Source organism: Ruditapes philippinarum, unplaced genomic scaffold, assembly GCF_026571515.1.
Source record: "Ruditapes philippinarum isolate M1 unplaced genomic scaffold, ASM2657151v2 ctg525_1_1_1_1, whole genome shotgun sequence".
NCBI classification, from domain to species: Eukaryota; Metazoa; Mollusca; class Bivalvia; order Venerida; family Veneridae; genus Ruditapes; species Ruditapes philippinarum.
Window position 1 is genome coordinate 166204 of NW_026861030.1, and position 13166 is coordinate 179369.

Genomic DNA, 13166 nt, shown 5'->3' on the forward strand with positions numbered 1-13166 from the left:
TATTAAACAGAATAGAGTGTGTATATACTTATTCCTAGACTTTTGATGTTTTGCATTATGTGTACCAATCATCCGTAATGAAGTATTTCCTAACAAAATATTGCCAGATTCTTACTGTCCATTTAGGTTTACTTTAAGTTGTTGTTTTACCATGATGTTTGAAACCTTTCAAGCAGTACCTCTCCGAATTTGTACTAGTTGTGTATATATTAAAATATATGTTCTGCTTAATAAAAATGTCGTCAAATGAAAACAAAATGTAAAGTGTTTTAACATTGACAAAAGCACTTACTAAACTTAATGTTTGAACTACGCAGAAACAGCCCATTCTCTGTTAATAACGTAAAAGACATATTTTTATGAAGGTAGCAAATCTGACATATTTTGCATTTAACATTTGATGTGCCAATAGGTTTGTAAACATTTTTATAAATTTCTTTCACTACTAAAATATTTTCCTTCCATTTGAGCTTTTGAAATTTTGTAGGGCATCATAAGGCGTGTAGTTTAAATACCTTTTATCGTTAAAGTTTGATATATATGACAGCCAATTTCAAACCACAGTTGTGTGTACACTGTATAGATTATTCCATCGTTTACTCATAGATATCAAAATGGACAACTTTAAAATAAAAATAATAATTTCATAGCCATTAAAAGTATGGGGAAAATTATTGCACGAGCCTATAAATGACATCAGCATATAAAATCTCAGTTCATCCTTCCGGGTGCGAAATTTGATGTAACACCCATTTGCCCGTAACGATTCAAATGAAAATGATATTAAGTTATTTTTTTCAATTCGTGCGTTGTATATACTTTATTTTAATTGACTTTTTAACGTTTTAATATCACATCATTGTTTTGCTCAGGTTGGCTAATTTTGTCTTGTTTTCTTATTATCATTATTGTTATCTATAGTATTAGATTCTTATAAATCCATTTATTTTATGCTTTATTCTAACTTTGGTTGTTTTGAAAAACAGGAGACACCTGCTCCGTACTATTTCAATGGTTTTCTTAACAATAAATTGCTTCTGCAATATTCCACTTAGTATTTAAATGATAATTAATTTCAATGCTATATGCCTTAGTAATTTTGATATACTAGTTCATGTTTTCTGGTATTATGTATCAATATATCACAATAAACCTATATAAATTACATCTACCTTTCTGCAATTCCATGATATATGCTGCAAAAAAGGGGATCATATTTAGATTGGAAACTGCAAATTTGATTGTCTCTGTCTAGGAAATATGAACCTAAAATGATAAAAACAATTACGTAGGTACAATAAAAACAAGGTCAGTAAAGATTATACAGATACTGGAAAACAACGAAGGCATATCCAGGAAGGAAAAGGTCTGCTATAATGAAATCTTTATATTGGCAGATATTAATAAAAGAATGAAAAATATGAAGTAAAAATAGACTAGTTCAAAGTGAAAACATATTATTAAAATACAGGCAACATATTCATAAATCTTTTCATCTGCAATGGTAATAATTTAGTAAAAATGAAACAATTCTGAGCGGGATTAAATGTTCATAGTAGATTGCTATTGTATGACGTGAACAACGCTAGTTTTGTTAGTATTATTAAAAAAAAATGAATTATTACTTCTATATAATTATATCACTATCTTAATAGAGTCTTAATATCTTAACACTAAATCTGTATCTCACTGTTCTTACTTTGGCCAAGCTTTACTTGTGTATACGTCATAAATGTATGTAACAGGCTATTCCATTTATAAGTGTCATAAAAATGTTCATCCATATCTTGGTGTTCCCATTTTACTAATAATTCATTTTAACCAATATAATAAAAAAACACTGCATGTCAGAAAATATAAGATCATCCAGCGTCATTTCGAAAAAAAAATTGTTAATGTTATAAAACATACGTATCCACCTTCATTTTTGGTTTTATAAATCCTTTAATCTATTGTTTATTTTTCTATCAATATTCAACATGTTCTTGAAATTATTTAATATTTAAAGCATTTCGTTTTTAATAAAGCTTTTGATATATATCAAGTATCAAGTTATTTTAAGTTTCAAAATGAATATAAAGTTTAAAAGCACTGATGTTTATCAAATTAAATGGGTGTTAATTAAAGAAACTGGATATGCAAGGAAATGTTATTTTCTAAGTAGTTTCTATTAGAAATTTATCATTTCATCCTTTTTATGGTTTAATCTACAAAATTTCAAAGAGACAGATAAACGTGTTAACGTATAGGTTCTTGTTCTTTGCACTTTGAGTTTCTTTTTATGTAATTCCATATTTCTAGCAATAATCTAACAAAACACAGCCGGCTTCAAAGCCTAAATTCATTTTGTTTGGTATATTTCAAAAATGCTTAGAAACGAAACTTAATTATTTGTACAATTTTAATATACTCGTTTTTAAAGCAATTTCGTAAGTTGCAAGATGTTTTCTTATTAACATTATTTTTCTCACTTCTCAAAATTTCATATTAGTGATAAATTTAATTAAATCATGTAGGCCACTTTTAAGTAGAATTTAAAATAATACTTTGGAGAAAACATTGAGCTATATTTAATAAAGTTCCATCAAGTTATTTTGCGCGCCTTTGAATTATGATATTGTCGTTAATATTTTCAATGATTTACCAATATTAATTAGAGAAATTTTAATAATTAGAAAGCAATTTTCTCGCTTATGAAATTTATCATGCACGAAAAAAGAAATATAAAAAATAGCAAAGATCTTGCAGCAGCTGGTGCATTTAACCCTCATCATATAAAGAACGCCATATATATTATAAAATATTGTTAATTAAAATTAAATATTTCCTATTTCTTTCAATACCTTATTCCAAAAAAAAAAAAACATTTAGACTAATCATGTTCAATATATCAAGAAGCTTATGTGAGTTTCTGACTTGGAAATAACTGGGGGTTTTAAAATTAAAATATATAAAATAAATATGAAATGAATTTCAAAATATTAAACGAAAGATCAACAAGGGATTAAGTTAATGAGTTCTGAAATAGATGTTTTAATATACCGGTATAGCAATAAAAAAAATCTTTTTTAGGTTTTTCAGTAATATTTTCATATATGTAGTTGATGTCTTTTATAAAAATGCATGAAGAACTCTTTTTCAAAATAGGAAATGAAATAAACGTTTAAACGAGATAAAAAATAAACTGAGCAATTATTATAATTAAAGTTCTTTATTTACTTCAGGTTTATAATGTATTTTCTAATTAATATAAAAGGCGTTACGTTTTGAAGAAGAGAGCAATAGTCCCTCCTACATCTGAGGCTGATATCATATGATTATATTTCTTCATTCGCCAGTTACTTTTGAATTCCAGCACAAACCATAGCATTTATTAAATACATTTTTTTATTAACTAAAATAAACCACTATCAATAAATTTCTGCAATTAATAAACTTTCTGATACAACTTTTGGTTACAACTTTAACAGTCTAATGTAACACACTGCAAAATTATTTTACTTCAACTTCATGCAAAATCAGTGTCAACTAGAGAACCAATCTTAATAAAATAGCCATATTAAAGCAGTTTCAAATAGTGTTTAATCCTATAGAAATATATATCTGCTGCCTTTAGATTATAAAGTTATTGTTTTAAATTTTGAAAAAGAAAACTTCCAAAATACCTGTATGAACTTACATGTTTGTATATTTCCTTTAAAGTTATTTGCGAATTCAGAAAATCATTGCTAAATGTCAACTACCTACCTAAAATAGCTGCATAATATTTTGTTCCTGGACATTTTATTCAGTTAAAATGTTAGTATTAGGAGAGACATTCTATGTTACAACTCATTTTAGTATCGATCATAATATTATGAAAAAATATAATTTATAAATTTGTTTTTACCCTTCTGACTGGCTACAAATACATAGTAGATTATATACTTAGTGCCTTTAGTAATATCTAACCATATGATGTTTGAAAAGATTTACCATCGTATTCAAAAATTAAATTTAAAAATTTGATTGTAGTTGAAACCCTTTTTTAAGACTAGATATTAGCAAGCCTGATTTCCATGTTAATTTCGTAGGATCATTGGTCTAAGTAACTTTACTACTGTCTTTACGCAATTATACAAGAGGCTATGGTGCTGTTATTTAAAGGCATACCGCATGCTTGGTGTTAAACCAAGACCCTTTTACAATTGAAAGCTACGTCTGACGGACCAAGTGAATAGTTCTTAAAGCCTTTCGGACTGCTTTGTCGGGCCATTGTAGGTGATTTTCTTGTTGCTCTACCATTCTTTAAGTTCTTTTGTTATGGTCATTGGACATATCTTTTTTTATTCATCATAATATTTATTTCGTCTTAAGTAACCATGACAATTGTGAGAATTTTACTCGGCGGGGATTCATTTTATTGGCCCTTAGATCGAGTGAGGTATGTTACAACCTGAATTGTAATAAAACCGTTGTAACAGAGGTATGGCGCGCTCAAACCGGTTTAACTCGCTTGCAGTGTTATTACTACTGGGTATTCCAAGGTAATACCTCTCTCTGCCCATACACTTGTTTCGCTGTATGTCTTATGTATTGATACGTGTTTAGTATGATGACACATTATATGATGTCTTTTCTTGTTAATTGTCGTCAGCGGTAAATATTTCATTCCATTTCCCCTCGTTTCTCATTTTGTTACCCTCCTTGTTTCTTATACGCACCGTTGTCCCTTTCTTTTATTTCCTGTTTTTTGTTGTTGTTGTTGTTGTTGTTTTGTTTTTTTTTTGGTGCCCCGGTGAGGGGCATTTGCCACATACCTTGTTTTATGGAATATATTTTTTAAAAGTACGGAAACATTTCAATTTATCGTATGCAATAAAATGCTTTGATTCATTGTGATAACCATAAGTAAAATAAACCGTAGTATCATGTTTACATAAGTGTGGCAATCTAAAATTTATATCAATCTAGAAACAAAGAGGACAAATTCTATGTAGGTTGTATATGCTCATGTTACAGGTTCTTTGAGGAAAATCGTAAATCGAAAATTGTACGTTTTAATAACGGCATGCGTTTATATTGCCTTTTGTTGGAGTACTGACCTTTGAAAAAATAAAGATCAGAATAGAACTTATTTCACTTCAAATAAAATATCCACATTGTAGATTTGGACTGGCATTATCATTGACCTATTCACCAAATTATCATGTGCAATTTAACCACAGCCTGCATATTCATTTCAAACATCAAGCTAAATTAATTTACATGTATCTTATGTATTGATTGTTTGATCATTGGTCATAGTAACTTTACTGCTGTCTTTACGCAATTATACAAGAGGCTATGGTGCTGTTATTTAAAGGCATACCGCATGCTTGGTGTTAAACCAAGACCCTTTTACAATTGAAAGCTACATCTGACGGACCAAGTGAATAGTTCTTAAAGCCTTTCGGACTGCTTTGTCGGGCCATTGTAGGTGATTTTCTTGTTGCTCTACCATTCTTTATTAGTTCTTTTGTTATGGTCATTGGACTAATCTTTTTTATATTCATACATAATATTTATTTCGTCTTAAGTAACCATGACAATTGTGAGAATTTTACTTGGCGGGGATTCATTTTATTGGCCCTTAGATCGAGTGAGGTATGTTACAACCTGAATTGTAATAAAACCGTTGTAACAGAGGTATGGCGCGCTCAAAACCGGTTTAACTCCCTTGAAGTGTTATTGCTCCGCGCCCACAGGCGCGGAACTATTTGTGTTTACTATTTTTTTTGTCCATGGGCCCGGATTTGAGCAATAAATCCTTTCGATTAACAGCTAAAAGTAAATCTGCATTCAAGAACTCCTTTCGATTTCTATATTGGGGTCCCCGTCGGTGATTCGCAGCATCTCATATTAATGAATGAGAACCGGAAAGCAGTTCTGCTGTCTATAAATTTGTTATTTCCCTTTTTTAGTAGTACATGAAATTATAATTTGTTACATTTTGAAATACATTTACCCACAGCATATAAAGTATACTATTAATGATTGAATTTGTCAATATAAAGAAGATTTCAGGCAAAAGATTTTAACAATTTTGCTTTTGATAATTATTTTTAATTTATATTTATGAAATTAAATGTTTAATAATAACATGTTGATATATTGGTTGTTTTGAAATAATTAAACTTTAGTATATAACGTTACATTTCATTCGCGTCAATGGAACAGTATACCACTTTGTGAAAAAGAAAAAAGTTAGTGGTATGACTGGTGATATGTTCGGGGGTCTGCATGTTGTACCCTTACGAGCGGATGGACCTTCATTAAGGTGTTTCTGCTTTCTCAGCCATGTTTGTTTAAATAAAGTCTGTCCAAAGTGAAAGTAGGCCAAAATACATATAACAACAAAGCTCACATTGTTATATGATGAGCCATTTGCAAGTACACTTCCAATTCTATGTTTTAAAGACTATTTTAAACAAAAATAAAAATGATAACAATAAGAAATTTACCTTGAATGGGCTACACTTCTGAAGACCAAAAACATTCTGTTGCAAAGTTTTATGCACATTTCATGAATGGCAAAATCCAGTTTAAAGTCTATTTTAGTGCAAACAAATGCTATTTTTTGCAGAAAATACTAAAAACTTTAAAAAACATAAATTTTAGGAAAGTAGTTTATCTGACCTTGAAAAAAAATTGGCCTCCATGACATGTATAAATCAAAGTGCTGCAGCACTGAATGCGACGGACATGCAACCGGAGAGACATTAAGGCTTTTTTTAGAAAATAACAACAAAAATAACACACAAAATATATAACACAGAAAATTTGTTCCATACAAGTTCGAGATTTGTAGAGCAATACATTTTGTGTCCCAATCTGATACAATTCAGATATTCTACTTTCAAGCATTTAAATACAGAATGAAATTTATGCCTAAAAACTCTAATCAGTGTCCTTGTCGATTTATTCCAAGAAATGATATGTAAATAGAAAAAAAAACTGTCAACGAAATATTTCTAAAATAAAACCATGCAAATAAACTTCAAGCATAATACATCATACATGTGAGAATGTTAAATTTAGAATTGCTTCGTGTTATAACATATAGTGGGCATATAGACAATAAAATATAAGTCATTTGTATTTTTATTTCTCTTGGATATGTCTCATTAAAAATATTTTTGGTTAAAATCATCAGCAATTAATAGTGTATTTTTTAATTACAAGGGCCAGAGCACATCGTTTTTATTTTAATTTAAATGTCACTTAAGCACTACGGTGTTTAGTTGTCCTTTTCATTTTCACACTAAATTCAATTTTCAACTTGTTTGCTTCTTACAATTGTATAGAATCACAGGAACTTGAAATTCTATCAAATAACCAATATTAATGATAATATCCAAATATACCCCCTATATACTATAAATAAACACACTGTATAGGGGGTATATTTTGGATATTATCATTAATATTGATAGAATTTCAAGTTCCTGTGATAGAATTTCTAAAAGTATTGCATGTAAACAAAGTAAGTATCCGCTGGTTTATTACATGTACTAATCGCCTGTCCGAAAATCAGCACAGGTGCAGCAGAATCTATTTTTAGAATAGCGAAGGTTAACTCATATCGTGACCTAGAAAATTATGTAAACAAACCACAAGAATCGGAAGTAGAACAGATATTATAACTTCCTTCAATAAAGATTACCTTGAAAGACTGCATGGTGGAAAAGTGTTGAAAAACCCTCTTGTTACATGCATTTTCAAAAATAGATATTTATGCTAACCACTGTACTGTATCTAATTTATTAATAACTGCTGAATATTCAGCTAAACCCGCGGTATGAGTCACGAAAATAGTTCTTCTTTTATTAATGCGCGAGTTATTCTAGAGTCACGAAAAACTTTTAATTTGTTAATAATAATGTTTTGTATAATGTAGAAATATTTATTTCCTACTAATAATTTCTTGGAACTCAGAGCTTACACCTTTATTATAGTATAATTTGCTGTCCTACTTTTTCGACAGCGGTAAATCGTTTCGGCAGTAATTTGCATATTGCGCAATAATACTACGGGACTACAAGGTTTTTATCAATCATTTACGTTCATATTTTAACTTGGATAACTTAATTTGAAATTGAAAAGGCTAAATATGGAAGATTTTAAGATATCCCGACAAAGTATGGGAGTTTTAAAGGATAAAATTCATGTACTATTTCTTGGGCTGTTAATCGGTTGAGGACACTTTGCGCGATTGTAGCAGACGAAATCCCATGTGTAGATGACTTAGCTCTGAACGCGCCTGAGGGCGCGTCCGTCGCAAAAAGTAGTACCATGAAAATAAACATCATTTACCTATTTCTTGTCTACATGACAAACAGACACACTTCACTGTTACACATAAAAAGGTTAGATTTTAAAGTTTGATTGTGTTTTCATTTTAATTATAGTTCATAAGGCTATAAATGATGATTGTTTTCTTGCACTACTTTTTGACAAAAAATAATGGAGGCCATGTGCTTAGAAGGACATGAGATACTGATTTATTTGGAGTTAAGTTTTGAAAGTATTTGCTGCAAAAAAATAGCTTTTGTTGGCACTAAAACAGACTTTAAAAAGGATTTTGCCATTCATGAAATGTGCATAAAACATTGCAACAGAATGTTTTTGGTCTTCAGAAATGTAGCACATTCAAGGTACATATTCTTATTGTTATCATTTTTATTTTTGTTTATAATTGTCCTTAAAATATAAACCTGAAAGTGTACTTTCAAATGGTTCATTATTTTACAATAAGAGCTTTGTTGTTATATGAATTTTGGCCTACTTTCACTTTGGACAGACTTTAGTGAAAACAAACATGGCTGACAAAGCGGAATCACCTTAAGCATAGGGTATAGATAGATATCATGACAACAACAGAAATTTTGATCTGCAGTTTGAACATGAAGTGTAATGTTTTTTATGAATGGTTTTAAAACAATTCAACAAAAAAATATATATTGATCTCCCTAAAAATTAATTAACAATAGTTTTTTTTATATATTACCAATGTCAAATAGCTTTCATATCTTTGTCTCGCACGAATATGATATTAGTGAATTTCCTCATACCTACCTAAAATGCAGGTAACAGTCTTCTATTATATTGATAAATACTATATCACCATGTAACGCGTGTATAACAAACAAAAAAAATCCTGAATTTGGTCTTTTTGAAATTCATCCCATTTTTTCATTCCAGAGTGTGTTCTACTTTCAGTATTGAAAGAAACCATTTTTTTTTAATTTGACATGAAAAATATGCATGTAATATTACTATATTATAATATTAGTCCCTTTTGTTACTATTTGTATATTTGTTAAAATTATAACAGACTTTTATATTTCTATCATCTTCTGTTACTAACTACAGTAGACTAGTGACACAAACAGAACACAGTACAGTCATGTCACATAACATTTACAAGTCTTGTTTGTATTCAATGGAATTACTTTCCTTACCAGGTAGGCATCAGTGAAAGCATTTTTATATTAAAAATTTCCCCCTCTTTTTAATTATGGACAGTGCATAAGATAAGTATAATTATGCAAAAAATGGTTTACAAAACATTCGGAAAAAATCTACAATAGTACCTAATCTGAATATAACATGACCTGTGCGTAGGAATAATTTGGTAAGGTACCTGTAATGAGCACACTTTTTTGCGCGGAGCTTCTCAATTGCTGAATTGCAGCAACATTTGTACTTGTTACTACTGGGTATTCCAAGGTAATACCTCTCTCTGCCCATACACTTGTTTCGCTGTATGTCTTATGTATTGATACGTGTTTAGTATGATGACACATTATGTGATGTCTTTTCTTGTTAATTGTCGTCAGCGGTAAATATTTCCATTCCATTTCCCCTCGTTTCTCATTTTGTTACCCTCCTTGTTTCTTATACCCACCGTTGTCCCTTTCTTTATTTCCTGTTTTTGTTGTTGTTTTTTTGGTGCCCCGGTGAGGGCATTTGTCACATACCTTGTTTTATGGAATATATTTTAAAAGTACGGAAACATTTCAATTTATCGTATGCAATAAAATACTTTGATTCATTGTGATAACCATAAGTAAAATAAACCGTAGTATCATGTTTACATAAGTGTGGCAATCTAAAATTTATATCAATCTAGAAACAAAGAGGACAAATTCTATGTAGGTTGTATATGCTCATGTTACAGGTTCTTTGAGGAAAATCGTAAATCGAAAATTGTACGTTTTAATAACGGCATGCGTTTATATTGCCTTTTGTTGGAGTACTGACCTTTGAAAAAATAAAGATCAGAATAGAACTTATTTCACTTCAAATAAAATATCCACATTGTAGATTTGGACTGGCATTATCATTGACCTATTCACCAAATTATCATGTGCAATTTAACCACAGCCTGCATATTCATTTCAAACATCAAGCTAAATTAATTTACATGTATCTTATGTATTGATTGTTTGATCATTGGTCATAGTTACTTTACTGCTGTCTTTACGCAATTATACAAGAGGCTATGGTGCTGTTATTTAAAGGCATACCGCATGCTTGGTGTTAAACCAAAACCCTTTTACAATTGAAAGCTACGTCTGACGGACCAAGTGAATAGTTCTTAAAGCCTTTCGGACTGCTTTGTCGGGCCATTGTAGGTGATTTTCTTGTTGCTCTACCATTCTTTAAGTTCTTTTGTTATGGTCATTGGACATATCTTTTTTTATTCATCATAATATTTATTTCGTCTTAAGTAACCATGACAATTGTGAGAATTTTACTTGGCGGGGATTCATTTTATTGGCCCTTAGATCGAGTGAGGTATGTTACAACCTGAATTGTAATAAAACCGTTGTAACAGAGGTATGGCGCGCTCAAAACCGGTTTAACTCCCTTGAAGTGTTACTACTACTGGGTATTCCAAGGTAATACCTCTCTATGCCCATACACTTGTTTCACTGTATGTCTTATGTATTGATACGTATTTTTTATAATGACACATTATGTGATGTCTTTTCTTGTTAATTGTCGTCAGCGGTAAATATTTTCATTCCATTTCCCCTCGTTTCTCGTTTTGTGACCCTCCCAGTTTTTAATACACACCGTTGTCCCTTTCTTTATTTCCTGTACCCTCTCCCGGTTGTTTTTTTTTTGTGCCCCGGTGAGGGCATTTGTCACATGTACCTTGTTTTATGGAAAATATTTTTTAAAAGTACGGAAACGTTTCAATTTATCGTATGCAATAAAATACTTTGATTTATTGTGATAACCATAAGTAAAATAAACCGTAGGATCATGTTTACATAAGTGTGGCAATCTAAAATTTATATCAATCTAGAAACAAAGAGGACAAATTCTATGTAGGTTGTATATGCTCATGTTACAGGTTCTTAGAAGAAAATCGTTGAACATGTGACTTTCATGAAAGTGAAAGTATGCAACAGTTACAAATATAACAATACGCACATTGTACGTTTTAATAACGGCATACGTTTTATTTTGCCTTTTGTTGAAACAATAAAAAAGAGTACTGACGTTTGAGAAATAAAAATCAGTCATTTCAAATAAAATATCGACATTGTAGATTTGGACTGGCATTATCAGTGATCTATTTGCCAAATTATCATGTGCAATTTGACAACAGACTGCGTATCTAGCTTTAAAAACGAAATTAAAGTCGTGCAGGTCAACAATGGATATTTATTCTTGCATTTAATATCACCTTGTAAAGCAGTAACACAAATATTTTTTACAATAATCCTTGATTTATATTAATCAAGGTTTCTGTTGTTCATACTCACAATAATTCTCTCGCAAATGGAACAATAATATTTAAAATAATGATTATGTGTGTGTGTGTTTTTTTTTTCAAATTACTTATATGCAGGTAACTATTTGAATGTTATTTGTTACTCTCCTAATTAAGCTTGGTTGTTATGAATGACAGATCTAAAACTTTAAATCCTCTTATTATGTTCAATTTTATAATGAAAATGAAAAAAATAATTAATAATTCAAGTTTAAGTTGTTTATCATATGATTTTTATTTATTAACTGTTGTTTAATTAGTGATGCGTAACATTTCTGTAAAATACAGTTTGTATATTACATTCATTCATCATTTTTCTTTGACTATTTTTCTTTAAAAAACTTGTATACATGTATATTGATTTGAACCATTGAGTTTTAATGTGTCTGTCAACGGGAGAAAAAATAATGTAATACTAGTAATACCAAAATGTAATAATACCATAAAAGAATAATACAGTTCAATTGTGAAATTGCATTCGACATGAAAAAATGTTGCAAATTTTATAGTTAAAAACATCAAACTGACACCATTAATATCAATAAGCATATACATGTAATATTATATATAAGCTTACTTTCATTTTTGAAATCAATCAATCGACAATTTCATCTGTAGTTATGCAAAAAATAACTTGATTTGCACACCTGTGCACAAACACATAGAGGTATGTGGTCTCACATCAACGCGCAAGTTGAATAGGATCTCTAACGGTGGTTCTGTACATGCCAACTGGAAGAAGCACAATGCCCTCAAACTTCGAATGAAACGTTACGTACAGTGTTCATTTTCTTAAGGTATTTCTCTTTTACTTTTACCAGCTATCAGCATCTCACGCCGACACTGTGATTACCATATGGTGACGTTCCACGAATAAGGGATTCCAAGTCAGAGATTCTAACCACATGGTCGCAGAGGCTCTTTTACATTACATTGATGAATATTTTTGAAAACGAAATAAATTAAATAAGTATCATGGAAACTTCCAAATAATTATTTATGCGTACAAAAATAGATTAGGGAAAAAACATTTGAGGTAGGTAAAAACAACGGACTTTTAAGAAATTCTTTGAAATTCAACTTCATTTAAGTATCTTTTTAAGTATAAAGTAAATTTTACTAGTAAAGTTGTCTTTTTCTATTGATAAAATGGCTTTGAGTCCGCTTGCCTGTAAGTAATTAGAAAATCAAATTATTAATCTCGAATTAAAATAAACATTGAAAATGGTATACGCTTTTATTGCAAGGTCATTAAAAAAGTATAACAGCTATTTATATGTTTTATCCTTTGCTATCAACAACCCTTGTATGATTGTTAGGATGATTGTAAAATGTTCTATGGGAAATTCTGGAAAAA